This window comes from Cherax quadricarinatus, unplaced genomic scaffold (assembly GCF_038502225.1).
Source record: "Cherax quadricarinatus isolate ZL_2023a unplaced genomic scaffold, ASM3850222v1 Contig970, whole genome shotgun sequence".
NCBI classification, from domain to species: Eukaryota; Metazoa; Arthropoda; class Malacostraca; order Decapoda; family Parastacidae; genus Cherax; species Cherax quadricarinatus.
In genome coordinates this window covers 90638-117313 of record NW_027195996.1, presented here as the reverse complement: position 1 = coordinate 117313, position 26676 = coordinate 90638, and the positions used below count along the sequence as shown (strand labels likewise).

The 26676-nt window shown below is 44.4% G+C and overlaps 1 long non-coding RNA gene across 1 annotated transcript in view; it reads right to left on the bottom strand.

The window, feature by feature from the left end:
- Nucleotides 1-560: 560 nt before the first annotated feature.
- Nucleotides 561-26676, bottom strand: part of LOC128693528 (uncharacterized) — a 66489-nt gene continuing 40373 nt past the window's right edge. Inside the window, exons 3-5 of the long non-coding RNA XR_011391275.1 lie at nt 11512-11643; nt 1506-1714; nt 561-675 (exon numbers count right to left, since the gene is read on the bottom strand). This is a non-coding gene — a long non-coding RNA (uncharacterized lncRNA). The remainder of the gene's footprint in view (nt 676-1505; nt 1715-11511; nt 11644-26676) is intronic.

Here is a 26676-nt window from a genome sequence, read left to right as displayed (position 1 = left end):
CAGCACGTTGTATGAGCCTAATCCTGCATGAATGAATGTGACAGAGAAACATAGCTAGCTTTTGTTCCATCTGTGCAATTATCATGTACAATCGGATTGCAGAACACTGCTGATGTATCCAATTTTTATGTAATAAAAAACTGTCAAGGTACCAAACATGGCTCCACTTCGCGGATAGCGAGAAGACAGCTTTTATACAACAAGCCGGGCAGCAAACAGCAACCACACTCTGAACCCTTCTCGAGAACATCGCTTCATATGAGATCATTCATTGATAGTATGACGCGTGTCTGGAACATGTTCGTACAGCATAATAACACCGATGAAATGACATCAGTTAACCAAATGAAATCACTGGCCCTTAGATGGCTATAACTTCATCCTGTTCCCTATCTGTCTGTTTCATTATAATAAGAAAGGTTTTCAAACAGGTTGAGGTAGGCAACAGCTCATAGCTTGTAAATAAAGGTAGGAGCTCATAACCCAACTCTGTGAAAAACCTTTAATAAATAAAGAGAGAGAGAGAAAAAGAGATAGATTGGAAAACAAATTGACACTCGCCTCCACTGACTTCACAAGTGAGTGACATAGACTCTCCCTCGTTGTAAGGACCCACCATAGTCCACACCTGAGATCCTCCCTGTTTCTCTAGAATGAGAGGATCGAGTGGAGGAACTGCCAAATGGAGAAAAACACTCAGTTAGTCGTAAGATAAGTATATAACTGGAGGCTAATTTCCTAGTTGTCACTTAAGGAGCAAATCTATTCTTGTGTTGTCATCACTACATTATTATTTAATGTATTATATCATATCATTTAATTTTACGAAGACAAAACCTGATATTTAATCGAATATTCAAGTTAACAAAAGATACAAACCCATATAACAAAAGAACAAACCCATATAACAAAAGAACAAACCCATATAACAAAAGAACAAACCCATATAACAAAAGAACAAACCCATATAACAAAAGAACAAACCCATATAACAAAAGAACAAACCCATATAACAAAAGAACAAACCCATATAACAAAAGAACAAACCCATATAACAAAAGAACAAACCCATATAACAAAAGAACAAACCCATATAACAAAAGAACAAACCCATATAACAAAAGAACAAACCCATATAACAAAAGAACAAACCCATATAACAAAAGAACAAACCCATATAACAAAAGAACAAACCCATATAACAAAAGAACAAACCCATATAACAAAAGAACAAACAAGTTTATCTAACAACAATGCAAACGGATCTGGAAAATAATATAGTGGAGTTTGTGAGATCACTATAGTTACCACGGGCTTACAGTTAGTTTCTGAGATCACTATAGTTACCACGGGCTTACAGTTAGTTTCTGAGATCACTATAGTTACCACGGGCTTACGGTTAGTTTGTGGGGTAATGATGGAGTGGGGTTACAATTATATTCATGAAATGCACAAATATCTTGATAAATAATTTCAAGAGTACGTCGAATAACGTAGAAACTTACTGATGACTGTGAGGTGGGTTCTAGCGTTCCTCGTGGGGCTCTTCTTGAAGTCGACGCGGCATCGATAGAGGCCTTCGTCAGTGGCCCGAACATTGTCCAGAATTAGAGAAGCCGGCGAGGACTGCAGGTCGAAATGTCCTCGGCCGCTTAAGGTCTTTCCGTCAGCCCAGTTCCTTGCATCCAGAAGACTGTGCTTGCGAGAGTCGTAGCTGTGAGGACAGAGAAATGTTCAATTTTTATATTCATCATAATTTAATACAAGCTCAGTGTGCTTGTACACTACTCTGAGTTATATGGTGAGATCGCCAACAGTGTGTCACTACCATAAGCTATTTAAGATTTAAACGGTTTCAACAAAGGCTGATTATGGTTTCTTTAGTTTCCAGTTGCACAAAATGAAGAACAAGCAGAAGAACCCCCGGGGTAGGACAAATCTGCAGGATAAAACTTCTACAGGACAGAACCCACTTAGGCAGAAGACAGGAAAGGTAATGGAAATATACGAAAGGCTAAATGGCAGGAAGAGGAGAAAAATGTCAGGCTAAGTCATGAGTGTTGATTATTTGACACCTTGAGAACATCCATGACTTAACCTAACCTTTCTCTCCTCCTCTCCTTACCTCTTTTTTTCAGTACTACTAGTGCTACTACTACTACTACTACTATTACTACTACCCCAACAATAACTACTATTACCACCACAACTACTACTACTACCACTACTATTACTATTACTACTTCCTCCACTCGTTCTACTACTCCCTTCCCCGCTCCCGTCTCATATATATATATATATATATATATATATATATATATATATATATATATATATATATATATATATATATATATATGTCGTGCCGAATAGGCAGACCTTGCCATCTTGGCTTAAATAGCAACGCTCATCTTGCCATATAGGACAAGTGAAAATTTGTGTATTCAGTAGGTAGTAGGTTGGTAGACAGCAACCACCCAGGGAAGTACTACCGTCCTGCCAGATGACTGTGAAACAGAAACCTGTAACTGTTTTGCATGATGGTAGGATTGCTGGTGTCTTTTTCTGTCTCATAAACACGCTAGATAACAGGGATATCTTGCTACTCCTACTTACACTTTGGTCACACTTCACAGACACGCACATGCATATATATATACATACATCTAGGTTTTTCTCCTTTTTCTAAATAGCTCTTGTTCTTCTTTATTTCTTCTATTGTCCATGGGGAAGTGGAAAAGAATCTTTCCTCCGTAAGCCATGCGTGTCGTATGAGGCGACTAAAATGCCGGGAGCAATGGGCTAGTAACCCCTTCTCCTGTAGACATTTACTAAAAAAGAGAAGAAGAAAAACTTTATAAAACTGGGATGCTTGAATGTGCGTGGATGTAGTGCAGATGACAAGAAACAGATGATTGCTGATGTTATGAATGAAAAGAAGTTGGATGTCCTGGCCCTAAGCGAAACAAAGCTGAAGGGGGTAGGGGAGTTTCGGTGGGGGGAAATAAATGGGATTAAATCTGGAGTATCTGAGAGAGTTAGAGCAAAGGAAGGGGTAGCAGTAATGTTGAATGATCAGTTATGGAAGGAGAAAAGAGAATATGAATGTGTAAATTCAAGAATTATGTGGATTAAAGTAAAGGTTGGATGCGAGAAGTGGGTCATAATAAGCGTGTATGCACCTGGAGAAGAGAGGAATGCAGAGGAGAGAGAGAGATTTTGGGAGATGTTAAGTGAATGTATAGGAGCCTTTGAACCAAGTGAGAGAGTAATTGTGGTAGGGGACCTGAATGCTAAAGTAGGAGAAACTTTTAGAGAGGGTGTGGTAGGTAAGTTTGGGGTGCCAGGTGTAAATGATAATGGGAGCCCTTTGATTGAACTTTGTATAGAAAGGGGTTTAGTTATAGGTAATACATATTTTAAGAAAAAGAGGATAAATAAGTATACAAGATATGATGTAGGGCGAAATGACAGTAGTTTGTTGGATTATGTATTGGTAGATAAAAGACTGTTGAGTAGACTTCAGGATGTACATGTTTATAGAGGGGCCACAGATATATCAGATCACTTTCTAGTTGTAGCTACACTGAGAGTAAAAGGTAGATGGGATACAAGGAGAATAGAAGCATCAGGGAAGAGAGAGGTGAAGGTTTATAAACTAAAAGAGGAGGCAGTTAGGGAAAGATATAAACAGCTATTGGAGGATAGATGGGCTAATGAGAGCATAGGCAATGGGGTCGAAGAGGTATGGGGTAGGTTTAAAAATGTAGTGTTAGAGTGTTCAGCAGAAGTTTGTGGTTACAGGAAAGTGGGTGCGGGAGGGAAGAGGAGCGATTGGTGGAATGATGATGTAAAGAGAGTAGTAAGGGAGAAAAAGTTAGCATATGAGAAGTTTTTACAAAGTAGAAGTGATGCAAGGAGGGAAGAGTATATGGAGAAAAAGAGAGAGGTTAAGAGAGTGGTGAAGCAATGTAAAAAGAGAGCAAATGAGAGAGTGGGTGAGATGTTATCAACAAATTTTGTTGAAAATAAGAAAAAGTTTTGGAGTGAGATTAACAAGTTAAGGAAGCCTAGAGAACAAATGGATTTGTCAGTTAAAAATAGGAGAGGAGAGTTATTAAATGGAGAGTTAGAGGTATTGGGAAGATGGAGGGAATATTTTGAGGAATTGTTAAATGTTGATGAAGATAGGGAAGCTGTGATTTCGTGTATAGGGCAAGGAGGAATAACATCTTGTAGGAGTGAGGAAGAGCCAGTTGTGAGTGTGGGGGAAGTTCGTGAGGCAGTAGGTAAAATGAAAGGGGGTAAGGCAGCCGGGATTGATGGGATAAAGATAGAAATGTTAAAAGCAGGTGGGGATATAGTTTTGGAGTGGTTGGTGCAATTATTTAATAAATGTATGGAAGAGGGTAAGGTACCTAGGGATTGGCAGAGAGCATGCATAGTTCCTTTGTATAAAGGCAAAGGGGACAAAAGAGAGTGCAAAAATTATAGGGGGATAAGTCTGTTGAGTATACCTGGTAAAGTGTATGGTAGAGTTATTATTGAAAGAATTAAAAGTAAGACGGAGAATAGGATAGCAGATGAACAAGGAGGCTTTAGGAAAGGTAGGGGGTGTGTGGACCAGGTGTTTACAGTGAAACATATAAGTGAACAGTATTTAGATAAGGCTAAAGAGGTCTTTGTGGCATTTATGGATTTGGAAAAGGCGTATGACAGGGTGGATAGGGGGGCAATGTGGCAGATGTTGCAGGTGTATGGTGTAGGAGGTAGGTTACTGAAAGCAGTGAAGAGTTTTTACGAGGATAGTGAGGCTCAAGTTAGAGTACATAGGAAAGAGGGAAATTATTTCCCAGTAAAAGTAGGCCTTAGACAAGGATGTGTGATGTCACCGTGGTTGTTTAATATATTTATAGATGGGGTTGTAAGAGAAGTAAATGCGAGGGTCTTGACAAGAGGCGTGGAGTTAAAAGATAAAGAATCACACATAAAGTGGGAGTTGTCACAGTTGCTCTTTGCTGATGACACTGTGCTCTTGGGAGATTCTGAAGAGAAGTTGCAGAGATTGGTGGATGAATTTGGTAGGGTGTGCAAAAGAAGAAAATTAAAAGTGAATACAGGAAAGAGTAAGGTTATGAGGATAACAAAAAGATTAGGTGATGAAAGATTGGATATCAGATTGGAGGGAGAGAGTATGGAGGAGGTGAATGTATTCAGATATTTGGGAGTGGACGTGTCAGCGGATGGGTCTATGAAAGATGAGGTGAATCATAGAATTGATGAGGGGAAAAGGGTGAGTGGTGCACTTAGGAGTCTGTGGAGACAAAGAACTTTGTCCTTGGAGGCAAAGAGGGGAATGTATGAGAGTATAGTTTTACCAACGCTCTTATATGGGTGTGAAGCATGGGTGATGAATGTTGCAGCGAGGAGAAGGCTGGAGGCAGTGGAGATGTCATGTCTGAGAGCAATGTGTGGTGTGAATATAATGCAGAGAATTCGTAGTTTGGAAGTTAGGAGGAGGTGCGGGATTACCAAAACTGTTGTCCAGAGGGCTGAGGAAGGGTTGTTGAGGTGGTTCGGACATGTAGAGAGAATGGAGCGAAACAGAATGACTTCAAGAGTGTATCAGTCTGTAGTGGAAGGAAGGCGGGGTAGGGGTCGGCCTAGGAAAGGTTGGAGGGAGGGGGTAAAGGAGGTTTTGTGTGCGAGGGGCTTGGACTTCCAGCAGGCATGCGTGAGCGTGTTTGATAGGAGTGAATGGAGACAAATGGTTTTTAATACTTGACGTGCTGTTGGAGTGTGAGCAAAGTAACATTTATGAAGGGGTTCAGGGAAACCGGCAGGCCGGACTTGAGTCCTGGAGATGGGAAGTACAGTGCCTGCACTCTGAAGGAGGGGTGTTAATGTTGCAGTTTAAAAACTGTAGTGTAAAGCACCCTTCTGGCAAGACAGTGATGGAGTGAATGATGGTGAAAGTTTTTCTTTTTCGGGCCACCTTGCCTTGGTGGGAATCGGCCAGTGTGATAATAAAAATATTATTAGAAGTCACCTTGAAGAGCATAACTTGATAAATGAATCTCAGCATGGATTCACGAGAGGTCGTTCCTGCCTGACAAACTTGCTGACGTTCTTCAATAGAACATTTGAGGCAGTTGACAGTGATAAAGAATATGATATTGTTTATTTGGATTTTAGTAAAGCCTTCGATAGAGTACCTCACAGGAGACTCTTGAAAAAAGTGGCAGCTCATGGTATAGGAGGTAAAGTTCTAGCATGGATAGAGGCATGGCTTACCAACAGAAAGGAGAGAGTTACCATTAATGGAGTGAAATCTGAATGGGGATTAGTCACTAGTGGTATTCCACAAGGATCAGTTTTAGGCCCTCTCTTGTTCATAATTTACATTAATGACCTTGATGAAGGGATTACGAGTGACATGAGTAAGTTTGCTGATGATACACAGATAGGCCGTATAATTCACTCTGAGGAGGATAGCAATGAACTCCAGGAGGATTTGGACAAATTAATGTCCTGGTCTGAAAAATGGCAGATGAAGTTCAATGTCGATAAGTGTAAGGTACTAGCCCTTGGTAATGAAAGTAACCCTCAAAGCTATAATCTAGGTGAAGTAAAGCTTGATCAAACAGAATGTGAAAAGGACTTGGGAGTCATGGTGAGCAGAAATCTAAAGCCAAGACAGCAGTGCCTTAGTGTGCGCAACAAGGCCAACAGATTACTTGGATTTATCTCAAGATGTATAAGTAACAGAAGTCCAAAAGTTATTTTACAGCTCTATACATCACTAGTGAGGCCTCATTTAGATTATGCTGCTCAGTTTTGGTCCCCTTACTACAGGATGGACATAGACTCATTAGAGAACATACAGAGAAGAATGACTAAAATGATTTACTGTGTAAGGAACCTCCCGTATGAAGATAGACTTAAAGCCTTAAATCTCCACTCTCTGGAGAGGCGTAGAATGAGGGGAGATATCATTGAAGTGTATAAGTGGATGACGGGCGTAAACAAGGGAGATATTAATAAAGTACTGAGGGTGTCGAACCAGGTAAGAACCAGAAATAATGGATTTAAGTTGGATAAATTTACATTTAGAAAGGACATAGGTAAGTACTGATTTTCTAACTGAGTTGTAGATGCGTGGAACAGTTTTCCCAGTGGGGTGATAGAGGCTAGGACCTTGGGTAGCTTTAAGAAGAGACTGGACAAATATATGAGTGGGAGGGGCTGGGTTTGATTGGTGTCATTGGGTACGGGAGTTATTTCTTGGGTAGCTTTAGGTAGAGGTCGTTTTGATAAGGACCTGTCTCGCATGGGCCAGTAGGCCTTCTGCAGTGTTCCTACATTCTTATGTTCTTATGTTCTTATGACCAAAACTTGCTATACAGCAACCCATCTCTAATACAGTGCGCCCCACCTGGTTTGTTTACATTCTCCGTGAGCACATCTCTCCATTATGTCTGGAAACTTTCCAAAATTTCAAGCACTTTAAAGTTATTGGATAGTTTATATGTACATGTACTCTGATAATAATACTTATGTGTACCTGTACCTAAATACATGTATACGTACTTATACACTGTGCTGGCATGCAGATACACATTAAAATCACTAAGTGTCCCTCTAGTCTTAACTCCATAGTAATACTAATAGTAGGTAATAATAATCACTCTTGGGCACATTAACCCTTTGACTGTTTCGGTCGTATTTATGCATCTTATGCGCCAGTATTTATACTCCAAAATTCTAGCAGCTTCAAATCAAGCGGGAGAAAGCTGGTAGGCTCACATGTGAGAGAATGGGTCTGTGTGGTCAGTGTACGTCATATAAAAAAAATCCTGCAGCATGCAGTGCATGAGAAAAAAATCTCCAACCATGTTTTTGTATTAAAACCCTGACTTTGAGGCGTATTTTCGTATAGTATTTATGGTTGTAGTCTCGTTTTCTTGGTCTCATTTGATGGAATGGAAGACATATTACAGAAATAGAGATACACAAATAACCCGCACATAAAAGAGAGAAGCTTACGACGACGTTTCGGTCCGACTTGGACCATTGACAAAGTCACACTAGTGTGACTTTGTCAATGGTCCAAGTCGGACCGAAACGTCGTCGTAAGCTTCTCTCTTTTATGTGCGGGTTATTTGTGTATCGTTCCAGTCACGGTATTGTGCCTTTTTGTTATTTAGAAATAGAGATATTTTGATTGGTTTCATGATGAAAAGGACCTTGCAATTGAGCTCAGAGTAGCGGAAATGTACAATTTTTGCTGATGTTCAAGAGTAAACAAATGACGTCATTATCTAATAAGTGTCCAATAGTCACTCTAATATGCAGTCATGAATGGGTTGACATTATTTATACAATTATTACAATAATGCATAGTCTGCATAACAGTAAATCTTCTATTTTTTGTGTGAATAAAAATTCAAAATAGAAAGCAAGAGTAATATAAGAGGAGTCCTGAGACATGACTGATGAACAGAGAAAATGTTATTTTAGTGCCAGGAATTTTTGCATTGTGATGAATGGTTTTGAAAACCAACAAGTTGAAGATTGAGACACTAATGCAACATAAGGGGATCTTTATTGAGGAAACATTTCGCCACACAGTGGCTTCATCAGTCCAAGCTGAGGGACTGTTTACCTCAAACTCCTCCTCTCCTTACACCTTTCTACTTTATACTGGACTGATGAAGCCACTGTGTGGCGAAACGTTTCCTCAATAAAGATTCCCATATGTTGCATTACTGTCTCAATCTTCAGTTTTTGCATTGTTCATTCTGGACCCTATTTTGAAATTGGCATCTTTTTTAATTTGTGTGAAATTGGACAAATTGCCTATTTCTGACCACTTTATTGGATAGTTGAAATCAGTAAACGGCGGTTTCTTGTACTCAGTCGATAGAGCAAATGGAGTTCTAAAGAAATAGCTATGAGTTTGGTCGACTGGAACAATGAAATTGGCCGAATATTTGGGCTCAAAGTGGGTGAAATCACCAATACGTAAACATCGCTGAGATTGCTAACTTTGCGAAAGTGTAGTTCCGTAAGTTTTCCATCAAATTTCATACTTTTGGTGTCATTAACATTGGGAAAAGATTCTCTATTACCTGGAGTTTACCTAGAGAGAGTTCCGGGGGTCAACGCCCCTGTGGCCCGGTCTGTGACCAGGCCTCCTGGTGGATCAGAGCCTGATCAACCAGGCTGTTACTGCTGGCTGCACACAATCCAATGTACAAGCCACAGCCCGGCTGGTCAGGTACCGACTTTAGGTGCTTGTCCAGTGCCTGCTTGAAGACAGCCAGGGGTCTATTGGTAATCCCCCTTATGTATGCTGGGAGGCAGTTGAACAGTCTCGGGCCCCTGACACTTACTGTATTGTCTCTTAATGTGCTGGTGACACCCCTGCTTTTCATTGGGGGGACGTTGCATCGTCTGCTGAGTCTTTTGCTTTCGTTGTGAGTGATTTTCATGTGCAAGTTCGGTACTAGTCCCTCTAGGATTTTCCAGGTGTATATAATCATGTATCTCTCCCGCCTGCATTCCAGGGAGTACAGGTTCAGGAACTTCACGCGCTCCCAGTAATTGAGGTGTTTTATCTCCGTTATGTGCGCCATGAAGGTTCTCTGTACATTTTCTAGGTCAGCAATTTCACCTGCCTTGAAAGGTGCTGTTAGTGTGCAGCAATATTCCAGCCTAGATAGAACAAGCGACCTGAAGAGTGTCATGATGGGCTTGGCCTCCCTAGTTTTGAAGGTTCTCATTATCCATCCTGTCATTTTTCTAGCAGATGCAATTGATACAATGTTATGGTCCTTGAAGGTGAGATCCTCCGACATAATCACTCCCAGGTCTTTGACGTTGGTGTTTCGCTCTATTTTGTGGAAGGAATTTGTTTTGTACTCTGATGAAGTTTTAATTTCCTCATGTTTACCATATCGGAGTACGTAATTGAAATTTCTCATCGTTGAACTTCATATTTTTTCATAAGAAAAACTACATTTTTTTTTTTTCGAAAATTTTGCGACAGAGAGACACTTTAGGATTGGGGGTTGCGACAGTCGAAGGGTTAAATGTCTTATTTTACATTAATACATATAGACATCTTCATTAATCCATCTATGATATTTTCTTCAAAATTATATAAGAAACACTTTATATGGAGGTCTGGTAGCCAGGTGGAGGGAAAACATTAAGTTTTCTCTTGTCCAACACCCCGAGAAAATGTGTATAAATCTGCATTTGGCTCAGTCACTCTCCTTAACACAACGCTTTTGTTTACAATTCTCGGCATGAATTATTCATTACTTCTCCCTTCGTTTATGATGGTATCTCAAGGTAGTTATTAGAAACGATTAAACTCAGTGAACATGGTATGTCGATGATAATAATATGGCTCTGGGCCACATTAAATATCGTGTAGGTAGGTAGGTGCAGCTGTGTAGCCAGCCAGACTATGTAACCACACCTACTGGCTTCCTACAAATAAATACTACTCTCCTCTCATCCTACATTAAGACTACACATACAGCACACTCATTATTTACCTTAACCCTTAAACTGTCCAAATGTAGATCTACGTTTGCTCGCGTAGCATTCCGAACATAGATGTACTTTTTTTTACATGCTTTCAAATGGAGAAAATCAAGGTCGGAGCGTTACACACCTAAAGGCAGATCTACGTTTGGACAGTTTAAGGGTTAAGGTAAATAATGAGTGTACTGTATGTGTATTTTATCTCTCTGGGCTGCTGTAAATATTGTATATTATGTTTGGGATGGAGAGTCAGGGCTACCTACACCTGACTTCCTACAAATAAGTACTACTCACCTCCCACCCTACATCAGACTACAAATATTTTAAGGTATGTAATGAATGTAGTGTGTACGTATGTTACTTTTTATTGTGTTCTTTAATGCCTAGTTCTATTACTAACTTAATATAAGTTAGTGTAAACTTGTTATAAATGTATATATAAATGCAATGCAAGTGGAAAAAATGGCATTCTGCTTTCCGGCGACAGCCTGGAACCTAACCTGCCATACAAGTTGGGTCCTACTGTACGTGTGGAACCTAACCTGCCATACAAGTTGGGTCCTACTGTACGTGTGGAACCTAACCTGCCATACAAGTTGGGTCCTACTGTACGTGTGGAACCTAACCTGCCATACAAGTTGGGTCCTACTGTACGTGTGGAACCTAACCTGCCATACAAGTTGGGTCCTACTGTACGTGGAACAAATACATGATATATCCCAGACTGGGAATAGGCCACAATTTTTATCACCATACTGTCAAAGTGTGAAATTTCAATTTGTAGACTTGTGAATATAAAGTATATTTCCTGACACTTGTTTAGAACATAGTGGAGGCATTATGCAGATATTTCCCTCCCTCATGTAGAACATTGTGCAGGTACTTCCCTCCCTCATGCAGGGCATCATGCAGGTACTTCCCTCCTTACCTGTGACACTTGTCAGTGGTACTAACCTTCTCTATAAGTTTGGGCTTCCTGGCAATTGCAGCACAGGAGGAGAGGAACCAGCAATCCCCTAGAGCGCCTTGTACCACGTCCCTTCTGCTGGCACCATCCACAAATACCTTAGGGTTCTCGTGCAGCTCCTGTGTACCACCATATAATTAATTACCATTCCCTCCTTAGTTTTCAAATATAAGTATTATTATATATCCTCAAAATGCTGCTCATATTTACATTAGCAATTCCAGTGTTCTTCCTGCTAAATAAAATTTTGAAAATTAACTCTGTGGCACTTGAGGTAAGGTCTCGGCACATTCCGCTAAGAAAAAAAAGAGATGTAAACTGGAAAGAGGTCAGTATATCTAAATTATGTAAGGAGGCACTGGCCAGAGAAATAGAAAATATCGAACTAAAGCTTAACGGCCCCTTTCATAGCAGGCGAAAGTGCATACCTGGAGAATATACAGAAAACTTTCATGTCACGTATAACTACGATAAAACACCTAAATCACTACAGGCAGCACACTCCACCAATATTCAATACACTAAACCTACTCACCATACAAAACATCCATACTTATTACTGCACCTATTACATACATAGAACACTTAACTCTGATATTAACCCTCCCCTCAAAATCTGGAATTCATTACCTGTAAATATAAAAGAAACACTACCTGTTTATAAATTCAAGTCTCTTCTCAAAGATCACTTACTCACTCAAAACCAAATAAATACTGAATAACTGAACCTTATAAATTGTATATCTTAAATGTTTCTCACAATTATATCACATAAATGTTAAACCTAAAACCGAATCTAACTTTATTATTTTTTAAATACACTACCTAACAGAATCCTTCATATGACTGAATGCAACCATATGACCTGTCTTTGTAATACTCACTTGTGCTTTATAGTTATCTGTTTACATTAATGTTTTATCACTGATTTCATCATTGCTTAGTTAATCTTAAGTTAATTTTAAGCCAGCCCGTAATGCTATGCATAGTATAAGTGGCTTTGGCATGCTGCTCTTATCTGTATTTTTTGTACCTCTGTATGTGTGCTCAAATTGTAAATAAACAAAAAAAAAAATAAATTCCTTGGAACGCAGACGAGAAAAATACATGATAATATACATTTGAAAAATCCTAGAGGGATTAGTACCAAATTTGCACACGAAAATTACTCTTTACGAAAGCAAAAAACTGGGCAGGAGATGCAACATACCCCCAGTGAAAAGCAGGGGTACCACGAATACACTAAGAGACAACACAATAAGTGTCAGGGGTCCCAAAACTGCTCAACTGCCCCCCAGCATACATATAGGGGATTACAAATAGACCCCTGGTTGTCTTCAAGACAGAGCTGGATAAGCACCTAAAGTCAGTACCTGATCAGCCGGGCTTTGGTTCGTACGTTGGTTTACGTGCGGCCAGCAGTAACAGCCTGTTTGATCAGACCCTTATCCACCACGAGGCCTGGTCACAGACCGGACCGCAGGGAAGTTGATCCCCGAAACCCTCTCCAATTATACTCCAGGTAGGTAATCATACAGGAGGCGAGGAAACAGGAAAAACTTAAAGCCATAAATGAAATTTAAAAAAAAAAAAATTCTTATGGCAAATCTAGGGCAAAAACTACATCCAGTATTGGACTCCTGCTTAAACAAGCTCGGACTTATACAGATGACAACAAAGAAATGAGTGAGATACTGAAGTCTTAATATGACTCTATCGTTTAGTGAGCCGTTAATCAGACTAAGGGTCGACATCTCTAAATGAATTTTTATGACCGAGACTCAAAATTTGGTTAATTCAAGAATTTCTGACAATCCTAACAACACAGGACTTTGAAAAAATAAATGACATGCCCATGCACCCTGCCCCAGGCCCAGACTCGTGAAACTCCATGTTCATCAAGATGTGCAAAAGCCCCTTTCACGTGCACTATTCTATGGAGAAGAAGCATGGACACAGGGGCCATCCCAGTCACTAAAAATAACAGCTGTAGCCCCACTCCAAAAGGGTGGCAGTAGAGCAGTAGCAAAGAATTACAGACCGACTGCACCAACGTCCCACATCATAAAAATCTAAGAAGCAAGATCGCCAACCACTTGGATATCTATCAGTCGCACAACCCAGGGCAGCATGGGTTTCAAGTAGGTCATGCCTGCCTCTCACAGCTACTGGATCACTAGTCTTGGATACACTGGAGAACAATTAAAATGTAGATGTAATATACACAGAGTCTGTGAAAGCCATCGACAAGTGCAATTATGGCGTAATAGTACACAAAATGAGTGATAAAGGAATAATAGGAAAACTTGGTAGCTTGATCTAAAACTTCCTAACAAACAGAGCACAAAGAGTAACAGTAAAGAGAGTAAAGTCAAAGGAGGCTACAAATGTAAAGGACCTAGGAATGGTAATGTTAAAAAATCTCACTTTCAAGGATCACAACAATGTATCTACCACATCTGCTAGGAAAATTATATGATTAGTGTACAGCAATATTCCAGCCTTGAGAGGACACACGATTTGAAGAGAATCATCATTGTCTTTGCATCCCTTGTTTTGAGAAAATTCAAAACAAGGGATGCAAAGACAATGATGATTCTCTTCAAATTGTGTGTCCTCTCTAGGCTGGAATATTGCTGTACACTAACTTCCCCTTTCAAGGCAGGCAAAACTGTAGCCCTGGAGAATATAGAGAACGTTCACTGCAGATATAAGTGCCATAAAGCACCTAAATTACTGGGAACGGCTTAAGGCCGTTGAACTGTACTCCTTGAAACGCAGGTGAGAAAGATACATGATAATATACACTTCGAAAATCTTACGAGGGACTAGTCCCAAATCTACACACGGAAATCACTCCTTATGAAAGCAAGACTCGGCAGACGGTGCAACATCCCCACACTGAAAAGAAGGGGCTCTATAAGTAAGGTAAGAGACAACACAAGATGTGACGTGGTTTGACAGAAAAGAATTTGTTATAGACGAACTCGGACCACGATGTTGCCAGGGGTTGCAGAGTTGCTGGGGGAGCATTGAAATACAGTCAGAGAAAGGAATATCCCTGGGAAAGCAGGATGTCATGAACGGTTGACCAGGCGACCGAGTCTGCTTGTTCACTGCCCTGAACATGTGTACCCAGGCACCCAGTTCTATACGAAGGTCGATGGGATGAGGAGAGTTGAATTTCTGGATAGCATGTAGCACACTCTGGGAGTTAGAAACACCCTAAATGAGGAAGTGAACGTGGTTAAAATACTGAAAAGAAAGACCCTCTGCAGCCAAATGAGAGGGAAAAGATTTAAAAGGACAATGAGAGGATAGAAAACAGTAAAGTGGTAGACACCATATTTACAAAACATTATGCTAAGTCTGTAAGGGTGGTAGATAATGGACTGAGGCGGCAGATACAAAGACAGTACATTCTTCACCCCAGTTCTTCTCACATTCATAAGAATCACTAAACGCACAGGGGTCATACAGGAAGAATCATCACCAATTCGTTGGATGAAGAGCACCACCAGACCTTCACACACTTAAGGTATTGACAACCAAATTTTATTTACTGCACAAATTCACAACAAATAGTTACCGTACCAGATAACTGGAAGCTTAATGAGACACACTGGAAGCTTAATGAGACACACTGGAAGCTTAATGAGAAATTCACGCTAGAAGCTTAATGTTTTGGTTGTGCGAGTTAGTGGTGTGGTGGTTGTGTGCGGTATTAGCATGGTAGTGTGGTGGTAGTGTTGCGTATCAGTAGTGTGGTGGTATTGTTGGCTATCAGTAGTGTGGTGGTATTGTTGGGTATCAGAAGTGTGGTGGTATTGTTGGATATCAGTAGTGTGGTGGTATTGTTGGGTATCAGTAGTGTGGTGGTATTGTTGGGTATCAGAAGTGTGGTGGTATTGTTGGCTATCAGTAGTGTGGTGGTAGTGTTGGGTATCAGTAGTGTGGTGGTAGTGTTGGGTATCAGTAGTGTGGTGGTAGTGTTGGGTATCAGTAGTGTGGTGGTATTGTTGGGTATCAGAAGTGTGGTGGTATTGTTGGCTATCAGTAGTGTGGTGGTAGTGTTGGGTATCAGTAGTGTGGTGGTAGTGTTGGGTATCAGTAGTGTGGTGGTAGTGTTGGGTATCAGTAGTGTGGTGGTATTGTTGGGTATCAGTAGTGTGGTGGTATTGTTGGGTATCAGAAGTGTGGTGGTATTGTTGGATATCAGTAGTGTGGTGGTATTGTTGGGTATCAGTAGTGTGGTGGTATTGTTGGGTATCAGTAGTGTGGTGGTAGTGTGGGGTGGTAGTGTAAGGTGTCAGTAGTGTGGTGGTAGTGTGGGGTGGTAGTATAAGGTGTCAGTAGTGTGGTGGTAGTGTAAGGTGTCAGTAGTGTGGAGGTAGTGTCGGATGGTAGTGTAAGGTGTCAGTAGTGTGATTGTAGTGTGTGGTGGTAGTGTAAGGTTTCGGTAGTGTGGTGGTAGTGTGTGGTGGTAGTGTAAGGTGTCAGTAGTGTGGTGGTAGTGTAAGGTTTCGGTAGTGTGGTGGTAGTGTGTGGTGGTAGTGTAAGGTGTCAGTAGTGTGGTGGTAGTGTGGGGTGGTAGTGTAAGGTGTCAGTAGTGTGGTGGTAGTGTGGGGTGATAGTGTAAGGTGTCAGTAGTGTGGTGGTAGTGTGGGGTGGTAGTGTAAGGTGTCAGTAGTGTGGTGGTAGTGTGGGGTGGTAGTGTAAGGTGTCAGTAGTGTGGTGGTAGTGTGGGGTGGCAGTGTAAGGTGTCAGTAGTGTGGTGGTAGTGTGGGGTGGTAGTGTAAGGTGTCAGTAGTGTGGTGGTAGTGTAAGGTGTCAGTAGTGTGGTGATAGTGTGGGGTGGTAGTGTAAGCTGTCAGTAGTGTGGTGGTAGTGTGGGGTGGTAGTGTAAGGTGTCATTAGTGTGGTGGTAGTGTGGGGTGGTAGTGTAAGGTATCAGTAGTGTGGTGGTAGTGTGGGGTGGTAGTGTAAGGTGTCAGTAGTGTGGTGGTAGCGTGGGGTGGTAGTGTAAGGTGTCGGTAGTGTGTGGTGGTAGTGTAAGGTGTCAGTAGTGTGGGGGTAGTGTGGGATGGTAGTGTAAGGTGTCAGTAGTGTGGTGGTAGTGTGAGGTGGTAGTGTAAGGTGTCAGTAGTGTGGTGGTAGTGTGGGGTGTCAGTAGTGTGGTGGTAGTGTAAGGTGTCAGTAGTGTGGTGGTAGTGTGGGGTGGTAGTGTAAGGTGTCAGTAGTGTGGTGGTAGTGTGGGGTGGTAGTGTAAGGTGTCAGTAGTGTGGTGGTAGTGTGGGGTGGTAGTGTAAGGTGTCAGTAGTGTGGTGGTAGTGTGGGGTGGTAGTGTAAGGTGTCAGTAGTGCGGTGGTAGTGTGGGGTGGTAGTGTAAGGTGTCAGTAGTGTGGAGGTAGTGTGGGATGGTAGTGTAAGGTGTCAGTAGTGTGATGGTAGTGTGGGGTGGTAGTGTAAGGTGTCACTAGTGTGGTGGTAGTGTACGGTGTCAGTAGTGTGGTGGTAGTGTACAGTGTCAGTAGTGTGGTGGTAGTGTGGGGTGGTAGTGTAAGGTGTCAGTAGTGTGGTGGTAGTGTGGGGTGGTAGTGTAAGGTGTCAGTAGTGTGTTGGTAGTGTGGGGTGGTAGTGTAAGGTGTCAGTAGTGTGGTGGTAGTGTGGGGTGGTAGTGTAAGGTGTCAGTAGTGGGGTGGTAGTGTAAGGTGTCAGTAGTGTGGTGGAAGTGTGGGGTGGTAGTGTAAGGTGTCAGTAGTGTGGTGGTAGTGTGGGGTGGTAGTGTAAGGTGTCAGTAGTGTGGTGGTAGTGTGGGGTGGTAGTGTAAGGTGTCAGTAGTGTGGTGGAAGTGTGGGGTGGTAGTGTAAGGTGTCAGTAGTGTGGTGGTAGTGTGGGGTGGTAGTGTAAGGTGTCAGTAGTGTGGTGGTAGTGTGGGGTGGTAGTGTCAGGTGTCAGTAGTGTGGTGGTAGTGTGGGGTGGTAGTGTAAGGTGTCAGTAGTGTGGTGGAAGTGTGGGGTGGTAGTGTAAGGTGTAAGTAGTGTGGGGTGGTAGTGTAAGGTGTCAGTAGTGTGGTGGTAGTGTGGGGTGGTAGTGTAAGGTGTCAGTAGTGTGATGGTAGTGAGGGGTGGTAGTGTAAGGTGTCAGTAGTGTGGTGGTAATGTAAGGTGTCAGTAGTGTGGTGGTAGTGTGGGGTGGTAGTGTAAGGTGTCAGAAGTGTGGTGGTAGTGTGGGGTGGTAGTGTAAGGTGTCAGTAGTGTGGAGGTAGTGTGGGGTGGTAGTGTAAGGTGTCAGTAGTGTGGTGGTAGTGTGGGGTGGTAGTGTAAGGTGTCAGTAGTGTGGCGGTAGTGTGGGGTGGTAGTGTAAGGTGTCAGTAGTGTGGTGGAAGTGTGGGGTGGTAGTGTAAGGTGTCAGTAGTGTGGGGTGGTAGTGTAAGGTGTCAGTAGTGTGGTGGTAGTGTGGGGTGGTAGTGTAAGGTGTCAGTAGTGTGATGGTAGAGAGGGGTGGTAGTGTAAGGTGTCAGTAGTGTGGTGGTAATGTAAGGTGTCAGTAGTGTGGTGGTAGTGTGGGGTGGTAGTGTAAGGTGTCAGAAGTGTGGTGGTAGTGTGGGGTGGTAGTGTAAGGTGTCAGAAGTGTGGTGGTAGTGTGGGGTGGTAGTGTAAGGTGTCAGTAGTGTGGTGGTAGTGTGGGGTGGTAGTGTAAGGTGTCAGTAGTGTGGAGGTAGTGTGGGATGGTAGTGTAAGGTGTCAGTAGTGTGGTGGGAGTGTAAGGTGTCAGTAGTGTGGAGGTAGTGTCGGATGGTAGTGTAAGGTGTCAGTAGTGTGATTGTAGTGTGTGGTGGTAGTGTAAGGTGTCAGTAGTGTGGTGGTAGTGTGGGGTGGTAGTGTAAGGTGTCAGTAGTGTGGTGGTAGTGTAAGGTGTCAGTAGTGTGGTGGTAGTGTGGGGTGGTAGTGTATGGTGTCAGTAGTGTGGTGGTAGTGTAAGGTGTCAGTAGTGTGGTGGTAGTGTGGGGTGGTAGTGTAAGGTGTCAGTAGTGTGGAGGTAGTGTGGGGTGGTAGTGTAAGGTGTCAGAAGTGTGGTGGTAGTGTGGGGTGGTAGTGTAAGGTGTCCGTAGTGTGGTGGTAGTGTGGGGTGGTAGTGTAAGGTGTCAGTAGTGTGGAGGTAGTGTCGGATGGTAGTGTAAGGTGTCAGTAGTGTGATTGTAGTGTGTGGTGGTAGTGTAAGGTGTCAGTAGTGTGGTGGTAGTGTAAGGTGTCAGTAGTGTGGTGGTAGTGTAAGGTTTCAGTAGTGTGGTGGTAGTGTAAGGTGTCAGTAGTGTGGTGGTAGTGTGGGGTGGTAGTGTAAGGTGTCAGTAGTGTGGTGGTAGTGTAAGGTTTCAGTAGTGTGGTGGTAGTGTAAGGTGTCAGTAGTGTGATTGTAGTGTGTGGTGGTAGTGCAAGGTGTCAGTAGTGTGGTGGTAGTGTAAGGTGTCAGTAGTGTGGTGGTAGTGTAAGGTTTCAGTAGTGTGGTGGTAGTGTAAGGTGTCAGTAGTGTGGTGGTAGTGTGTGGTGGAAGTGTAAGGTGTCAGTAGTGTGGTGGTAGTGTGGGGTGGTAGTGTAAGGTGTCAGTAGTGTGGTGGTAGTGTGGGGTGGTAGTGTAAGGTGTCAGTAGTGTGGTGGTAGTGTGGGGTGGTAGTGTAAGGTGTCAGTAGTGTGGTGGTAGAGTGGGGTGGTAGTGTAAGGTGTCAGTAGTGTGGTGGTAGTGTGGGGTGGTAGTGTAAGGTGTCAGTAGTGTGATGGTAGTGTAAGGTGTCAGTAGTGTGATGGTAGTGTCGGATGGTAGTGTAAGGTGTCAGTAGTGTGATGGTAGTGTGGGGTGGTAGTGTAAGGTGTCAGTAGTGTGGTGGCAGTGTAAGGTGTCAGTAGTGTGGTGGTAGTGTGGGGTGGTAGTGTAAGGTGTCAGTAGTGTGGTGGTAGTGTGGGCTGGTAGTGTAAGGTGTCAGTAGTGTGGAGGTAGTGTCGGATGGTAGTGTAAGGTGTCAGTAGTGTGATTGTAGTGTGTGGTGGTAGTGTAAGGTGTCAGTAGTGTGGTGGTAGTGTAAGGTGTCAGTAGTGTGGTGGTAGTGTAAGGTGTCAGTAGTGTGGTGGTAGTGTAAGGTTTCAGTAGTGTGGTGGTAGTGTAAGGTGTCAGTAGTGTGGTGGTAGTGTAAGGTGTAAGTAGTGTGGTGGTAGTGTAAGGTGTCAGTAGTGTGGTGGTAGTGTAAGGTGTCAGTAGTGTGGTGGTAGTGTAAGGTGTCAGTAGTGTGGTGGGAGTGTAAGGTTTCAGTAGTGTGGTGGTAGTGTAAGGTGTCAGTAGTGTGGTGGTAGTGTAAGGTGTCAGTAGTGTGATGGTAGTGTAAGGTGTCAGTAGTGTGGTGGGAGTGTAAGGTTTCAGTAGTGTGGTGGTAGTGTAAGGTGTCAGTAGTGTGGTGGTAGTGTAAGGTGTCAGTAGTGTGGTGGTAGTGTAAGGTGTCAGTAGTGTGATTGTAGTGTGTGGTGGTAGTGTAAGGTGTCAGTAGTGTGGTGGTAGTGTAAGGTTTCAGTAGTGTGGTGGTAGTGTAAGGTGTCAGTAGTGTGGTGGTAGTGTAAGGTGTCAGTAGTGTGGTGGTAGTGTAAGGTGTCAGTAGTGTGGTGGTAGTGTAAGGTGTCAGTAGTGTGGTGGTAGTGTAAGGTGTCAGTAGTGTGGTGGTAGTGTAAGGTGTCAGTTGTGTCGGATGGTAGTGTAAGGTGTCAGTAGTGTGATTGTAGTGTGTGGTGGTAGTGTAAGGTGTCAGTAGTGTGGTGGTAGTGTAAGGTGTCAGTAGTGTGGTGGTAGTGTAAGGTGTCAGTAGTGTGATTGTAGTGTGTGGTGGTAGTGTAAGGTGTCAGTAGTGTGGTGGTAGTGTAAGGTGTCAGTAGTGTGGTGGTAGTGTAAGGTGTCAGTAGTGTGGTGGTAGTGTAAGGTGTCAGTAGTGTGGTGGTAGTGTAAGGTGTCAGTAGTGTCGGATGGTAGTGTAAGGTGTCAGTAGTGTGGTGGTAGTGTGGGGTGGTAGTGTAAGGTGTCAGTAGTGTGGTGGTAGTGTTAGGTGTCAGTAGTGTGGTGGTAGTGTAAGGTGTCAGTAGTGTGGTGGTAGTGTAAGGTGTCAGTAGTGTAAGGTGTCAGTAGTGTGGTGGTAGTGTAAGGTGTCAGTAGTGTGGTGTTAGTGTAAGGTGTCAGTAGTGTGGTGGTAGTGTAAGGTGTCAGTAGTGTGGTGGTAGTGTGGGGTGGTAGTGTAAGGTGTCAGTAGTGTGGTGGTAGTGTAAGGTGTCAGTAGTGTGGTGGTAGTGTGGGGTGGTAGTGTAAGGTGTCAGTAGTGTGGTAGTAGTGTAAGGTGTCAGTAGTGTGGTGGTAGTGTGGGGTGGTAGTGTAAGGTGTCAGTAGTGTGGTGGTAGTGTAAGGTGTCAGTAGTGTGGTGGTAGTGTAAGGTGTCAGTAGTGTGGTGGTAGTGTAAGGTGTCAGTAGTGTGGTGGTAGTGTGGGGTGGTAGTGTAAGGTGTCAGTAGTGTGGTGGTAGTGTGGGGTGGTAGTGTAAGGTGTCAGTAGTGTGATGGTAGTGTAAGGTGTCAGTAGTGTGGTGGTAGTGTGGGGTGGTAGTGTAAGGTGTCAGTAGTGTGGTGGTAGTGTAAGGTGTCAGTAGTGTGGTGGTAGTGTGGGGTGGTAGTGTAAGGTGTCAGTAGTGTAGTGGTAGTGTGGGGTGGTAGTGTAAGGTGTCAGTAGTGTGGTGGTAGTGTAAGGTGTCAGTAGTGTGGGGTGGTAGTGTAAGGTGTCAGTAGTGTGGTGGTAGTGTAAGGTGTCAGTAGTGTGGTGGTAGTGTAAGGTGTCAGTAGTGTGGTGGTAGTGTAAGGTGTCAGTAGTGTGGTGGTAGTGTGGGGTGGTAGTGTAAGGTGTCAGTAGTGTGGTGGTAGTGTGGGGTGGTAGTGTAAGGTGTCAGTAGTGTGGTGGTAGTGTGGGGTGGTAGTGTGGGGTGGTAGTGTGGGCTGGTAGTGTGGGGTGGTAGTGTAAGGTGTCAGTAGTGTGGTGGTAGTGTAAGGTGTCAGTAGTGTGGTGGAAGTGTAAGGTGTCAGTAGTGTGGTGGTAGAGTGGGGTGGTAGTGTAAGGTGTCAGTAGTGTGGTGGTAGTGTGGGGTGGTAGTGTAAGGTGTCAGTAGTGTGATGGTAGTGTAAGGTGTCAGTTGTGTGATGGTAGTGTCGGATGGTAGTGTAAGGTGTCAGTAGTGTGATGGTAGTGTGGGGTGGTAGTGTAAGGTGTCAGTAGTGTGGTGGTAGTGTAAGGTGTCAGTAGTGTGGTGGTAGTGTAAGGTGTCATTAGTGTGGTGGTAGTGTAAGGTGTCAGTAGTGTGGTGGTAGTGTAAGGTGTCAGTAGTGTGGTGGTAGTGTGGGGTGGTAGTGTAAGGTGTCAGTAGTGTGGTGGTAGTGTGGGATGGCAGTGTAAGGTGTCAGTAGTGTGATGGTAGTGTGGGGTGGTAGTGTAAGGTGTCACTAGTGTGGAGGTAGTGTGGGGTGGTAGTGTAAGGTGTCAGTAGTGTGGTGGTAGTGTGGGGTGGTAGTGTAAGGTGTCAGTAGTGTGGTGGTAGTGTGGGGTGGTAGTGTAAGGTGTCAGTAGTGTGGTGGTAGTGTGGGGTGGTAGTGTAAGGTGTCAGTAGTGTGGAGGTAGTGTGGGGTGGTAGTGTAAGGTGTCAGTAGTGTGGTGGTAGTGTGGGGTGGTAGTGTAAGGTGTCAGTAGTGTGGTGGTAGTGTGGGGTGGTAGTGTAAGGTGTCAGTAGTGTGGAGGTAGTGTGGGGTGGTAGTGTAAGGTGTCAGTAGTGTGGTGGTTGTGTGGGATGGTAGTGTAAGGTGTCAGTAGTGTGATGGTAGTGTGGGGTGGTAGTGTAAGGTGTCAGTAGTGTGGTGGTAGTGTGGAGTGGTAGTGTAAGGTGTCAGTAGTGTGGTGGTAGTGTGGGGTGGTAGTGTAAGGTGTCAGTAGTGTGGTGGTAGTGTAGGGTGTCAGTAGTGTGGTGGTAGTGTGGGGTGGTAGTGTAAGGTGTCAGTAGTGTGGTGGTAGTGTGGGGTGGTAGTGTAAGGTGTCAGTAGTGTGATGGTAGTGTGGGGTGGTAGTGTAAGGTGTCAGTAGTGTGGTGGTAGTGTAGGGTGTCAGTAGTGTGGTGGTAGTGTGGGGTGGTAGTGTAAGGTGTCAGTAGTGTGGTGGTAGTGTAGGGTGTCAGTAGTGTGGTGGTAGTGTGGGGTGGTAGTGTAAGGTGTCAGTAGTGTGGTGGTAGTGTGGGGTGGTAGTGTAAGGTGTCAGTAGTGTGATGGTAGTGTGGGGTGGTAGTGTAAGGTGTCAGTAGTGTGGTGGTAGTGTGGGGTGGTAGTGTAAGGTGTCAGTAGTGTGGTGGTAGTGTGGGGTGGTAGTGTAAGGTGTCAGTAGTGTGGAGGTAGTGTGGGATGGTAGTGTAAGGTGTCAGTAGTGTGATGGTAGTGTGGGGTGGTAGTGTAAGGTGTCAGTAGTGAGGTGGTAGTGTGGGGTGGTAGTATAAGGTGTCAGTAGTGTGGTGGTATTGTGGGGTGGTAGTGTAAGGTGTCAGTAGTGTGGTGGTAGTGTGGGGTGGTAGTGTAAGGTGTCAGTAGTGTGGTGGTAGTGTAAGGTGTCAGTAGTGTGGTGGTAGTGTAAGGTCTCAGTAGTGTGGTGGTAGTGTAAGGTGTCAGTAGTGTATTGGTAGTGTAAGGTGTCAGTAGTGTGGTGGTAGTGTGGGGTGGTAGTGTAAGGTGTCAGTAGTGTGGTGGTAGTGTAAGGTGTCAGTAGTGTGGTGGTTGTGTGGGGTGGTAGTGTAAGCTGTCAGTAGTGTGGTGGTAGTGTGGGGTGGTAGTGTAAGGTGTCAGTAGTGTGGTGGTAGTGTGGGTTGGTAGTGTAAGGTATCAGTAGTGTGGTGGTAGTGTGGGGTGGTAGTGTAAGGTGTCAGTAGTGTGGTGGTAGTGTGGGGTGGTAGTGTAAGGTGTCAGTAGTGTGGTGGTAGTGTGGGGTGGTAGTGTAAGGTGTCAGTAGTGTGGGGGTAGTGTGGGATGGTAGTGTAAGGTGTCAGTAGTGTGATGATAGTGTGGGGTGGTAGTGTAAGGTGTCAGTAGTGTGAAGGTAGTGTAAGGTGTCAGTAGTGTGAAGGTAGTGTAAGGTGTCAGTAGTGTGGTGGTAGTGTGGGGTGTCAGTAGTGTGGTGGTAGTGTAAGGTGTCAGTAGTGTGGTGGTAGTGTGAGGTGGTAGTGTAAGGTGTCAGTAGTGTGGTGGTAGTGTGGGGTGTCAGTAGTGTGGTGGTAGTGTAAGGTGTCAGTAGTGTGGTGGTAGTGTGGGGTGGTAGTGTAAGGTGTCAGTAGTGTGGTGGTAGTGTGGGGTGGTAGTGTAAGGTGTCAGTAGTGTGGTGGTAGTGTGGGGTGGTAGTGTAAGGTGTCAGTAGTGTGGAGGTAGTGTGGGATGGTAGTGTAAGGTGTCAGTAGTGTGATGGTAGTGTGGGGTGGTAGTGTAAGGTGTCAGTAGTGTGGTGGTAGTGTAAGGTGTCAGTAGTGTGGTGGTAGTGTGGGGTGGTAGTGTAAGGTGTCACTAGTGTGGTGGTAGTGTGGAGTGGTAGTGTAAGGTGTCAGTAGTGTGGTGGTAGTGTAAGGTGTCAGTAGTGTGGTGGTAGTGTGGGGTGGTAGTGTAAGGTGTCAGTAGTGTGATGGTAGTGTGGGGTGGTAGTGTAAGGTGTCAGTAGTGTGGTGGTAGTGTAAGGTGTCAGTAGTGTGGTGGTAGTGTGGGGTGGTACTGTAAAGTGTCACTAGTGTGGTGGTAGTGTATGGTGTCAGTAGTGTGGTGGTAGTGTACAGTGTCAGTAGTGTGGTGGTAGTGTGGGGTGGTAGTGTAAGGTGTCAGTAGTGTGGTGGTAGTGTGGGGTGGTAGTGTAAGGTGTCAGTAGTGGGGTGGTAGTGTTAGGTGTCAGTAGTGTGGTGGTAGTGTGGGGTGGTAGTGTAAGGTGTCAGTAGTGGGGTGGTAGTGTAAGGTGTCAGTAGTGTGGTGGAAGTGTGGGGTGGTAGTGTAAGGTGTCAGTAGTGTGGTGGTAGTGTAAGGTGTCAGTAGTGTGGTGGTAGTGTAAGGTGTCAGTAGTGTGGTGGTAGTGTGGGGTGGTAGTGTAAGGTGTCAGTAGTGTGGAGGTAGTGTAAGGTGTCCGTAGTGTGGTGGTAGTGTGGGGTGGTAGTGTAAGGTGTCAGTAGTGTGGAGGTAGTGTCGGATGGTAGTGTAAGGTGTCAGTAGTGTGATTGTAGTGTGTGGTGGTAGTGTAAGGTGTCAGTAGTGTGGTGGTAGTGTAAGGTGTCAGTAGTGTGATGGTAGTGTAAGGTGTCAGTAGTGTGGTGGGAGTGTAAGGTTTCAGTAGTGTGGTGGTAGTGTAAGGTGTCAGTAGTGTGGAGGTAGTGTAAGGTGTCAGTAGTGTGATGGTAGTGTAAGGTGTCAGTAGTGTCGGATGGTAGTGTAAGGTGTCAGTAGTGTCGGATGGTAGTGTAAGGTGTCAGTAGTGTGATGGTAGTGTAAGGTGTCAGTAGTGTGGTGGTAGTGTGGGGTGGTAGTGTAAGGTGTCAGTAGTGTGGTGGTAGTGTAAGGTGTCAGTAGTGTGGTGGTAGTGTGGGGTGGTAGTGTAAGGTGTCAGTAGTGTGGTGGTAGTGTAAGGTGTCAGTAGTGTGGTGGTAGTGTGGGGTGGTAGTGTAAGGTGTCAGTAGTGTGGTGGTAGTGTAAGGTGTCAGTAGTGTGGTGGTAGTGTAAGGTGTCAGTAGTGTGGTGGTAGTGTGGGGTGGTAGTGTAAGGTGTCAGTAGTGTGGGGTGGTAGTGTAAGGTGTCAGTAGTGTGGTGGTAGTGTAAGGTGTCAGTAGTGTGGTGGTAGTGTGGGGTGGTAGTGTAAGGTGTCAGTAGTGTGGTGGTAGTGTGGGGTGGTAGTGTAAGGTGTCAGTAGTGTGATGGTAGTGTCGGATGGTAGTGTAAGGTGTCAGTAGTGTGATTGTAGTGTGTGGGGGTAGTGTAAGGTTTCAGGAGTGTGGTGGTAGTGTAAGGTGTCAGTAGTGTGGTGGTAGTGTAAGGTGTCAGTAGTGTGGTGGTAGTGTGGGGTGGTAGTGTAAGGTGTCAGTAGTGTGGTGGTAGTGTGGGGTGGTAGTGTAAGGTGTCAGTAGTGTGGTGGTAGTGTGGGTTGGTAGTGTAAGGTGTCAGTAGTGTGGTGGTAGTGTGGGGTGGTAGTGTAAGGTGTCAGTAGTGTGGTGGTAGTGTGGGGTGGTAGTGTAAGGTGTCAGTAGTGTGGTGGTAGTGTGGGGTGGTAGTGTAAGGTGTCAGTAGTGTGGTGGTAGTGTGGGATGGTAGTGTAAGGTGTCAGTAGTGTGGTGGTAGTGTAAGGTGTCAGTAGTGTGGTGGTAGTGTGGGGTGGTAGTGTAAGGTGTCAGTAGTGTGGTGGTAGTGTAAGGTGTCAGTAGTGTGATTGTAGTGTGTGGTGGTAGTGTAAGGTTTCAGTAGTGTGGTGGTAGTGTAAGGTGTCAGTAGTGTGGTGGTAGTGTAAGGTGTCAGTAGTGTGGTGGTAGTGTAAGGTGTCAGTAGTGTGGTGGTAGTGTAAGGTGTCAGTAGTGTGGTGGTAGTGTAAGGTGTCAGTAGTGTGGTGGTAGTGTGGGGTGGTAGTGTAAGGTGTCAGTAGTGTGGTGGTAGTGTTAGGTGTCAGTAGTGTGGTGGTAGTGTAAGGTGTCAGTAGTGTGGTGGTAGTGTAAGGTGTCAGTAGTGTGGTGGTAGTGTAAGGTGTCAGTAGTGTGGTGGTAGTGTAAGGTGTCAGTAGTGTGGTGGTAGTGTAAGGTGTCAGTAGTGTGGTGGTAGTGTGGGGTGGTAGTGTAAGGTGTCAGTAGTGTGGTGGTAGTGTAAGGTGTCAGTAGTGTGGTGGTAGTGTGGGGTGGTAGTGTAAGGTGTCAGTAGTGTGGTGGTAGTGTAAGGTGTCAGTAGTGTGGTGGTAGTGTGGGGTGGTAGTGTAAGGTGTCAGTAGTGTGGTGGTAGTGTAAGGTGTCAGTAGTGTGGTGGTAGTGTAAGGTGTCAGTAGTGTGGTGGTAGTGTGGGGTGGTAGTGTAAGGTGTCAGTAGTGTGGTGGTAGTGTGGGGTGGTA